The 1,298-nt window shown below is 36.2% G+C and overlaps 1 non-coding gene across 1 annotated transcript; it reads right to left on the minus strand.

Moving 5' to 3' along the window:
- Positions 1-794: 794 nt before the first annotated feature.
- Positions 795-901, minus strand: LOC128283380 (small nucleolar RNA R71). Its single transcript, XR_008273721.1, has one exon. It is a non-coding gene; the product is annotated as a small nucleolar RNA R71 (small nucleolar RNA).
- Between the last annotated feature and the right edge of the window lie 397 nt (positions 902-1,298).

The raw sequence follows: 1,298 nt of genomic DNA on the forward strand, positions 1-1,298 counted from the left end.
TTAGGTATTGTCTTAATTCAATCGTTTTTCCAAAAGTAATTCCCCAATTCTATTTTTTTGTGATTTCTTAGTTTAGTTAATTAGTTAGTTAAAACAAACCCCATCATTCTTAGGCTAGATAATAAAAAGACAGTCATTAGTAGTACTTTTAGTTCCTTTGGGTTCGACAATTTGGTCTTGCTAAAACTATACTAAAACTATACTACTGTTCGATAGGTACACTTTCCTTCATCGTGATAATAGTTAGTTTCAAGAACGACTTATTATAAATATTTAAAACCTGTCACGAATATGACGTATAACTTAAGATACACAGAGGGAGAGCAAGAGGACGATATTCAAACCACAACCGAGGAGATGGCTGAAAATCAGGAAAATCCGCTACCTCCTGCGATTGCCGCTGATCCAGTAAATCAGAATCATGCTCTATGCATTATGTATGATTCTGCTAAACCAAATTTAACAGGAACTAAGTCAAGTATAGTTAGGCCTGTTATTGCTGCAAATAATTTTGAACTGAAACCAAACATGATTCAAATGATACAATGATTTGTTCATTTTGATGGTTTGCAGGATGAGGATCCAAACAATCACTTGGCAAATTTTCTGGAGTTTTGCGACACATTTAAAATCAATGGTGTTTCTGACGAAGCCATACGCTTTCAGTTATTTCCCTTTTCACTGAGGAATAAGGCTAATAGTGGTTGAACTCATTACCACGAGGGTCAATCACTACTTGGGAACAAATGACCGAAAATTTTTTACTAAAACATTTTCCGCCAGCTAAAACGACTAAATTAAGGAATGATATCTCTTCTTTTATGAAGATGGATTTAGAAACACTATATGATGCACAGGAGGGATACAAGGACCTGTTGAGAAGGTGCCCTCACCATGGATTACCACTCTGGCTACAGCTTCAAACTTTTCATAATGGGCTGAATCCTTCGACTAGACAAATGGTTGATGTAGCTGCTAGTGGGACTATCAATAATAAGACACCAGAGGATGTTTATGATTTTAAAGAAGAGATGTCACTAAATAATTATCAGTGGCAAGTCATGAGCACAAAGCCAGCAAAAGCAACCGTTGTTTTTAACATCGATTCAGTCACCATACTCTCTAATCAGGTAGAACTTTTGAATAGAAAAATTGACAATTTTCTTGGTTCTTTACAGGTTCACCCAGTAATGCAATGCAATGCAAGTGGAGGAGGGACGAGCAATTCAAACTACCCATCTTATGGCCACAACATGGAAAACGAGCAATTAAATTATATGGGTAATAATTCTCGACCT

Source organism: Gossypium arboreum, chromosome 10, assembly GCF_025698485.1.
Source record: "Gossypium arboreum isolate Shixiya-1 chromosome 10, ASM2569848v2, whole genome shotgun sequence".
In the NCBI taxonomy this organism is placed as follows: domain Eukaryota; kingdom Viridiplantae; phylum Streptophyta; class Magnoliopsida; order Malvales; family Malvaceae; genus Gossypium; species Gossypium arboreum.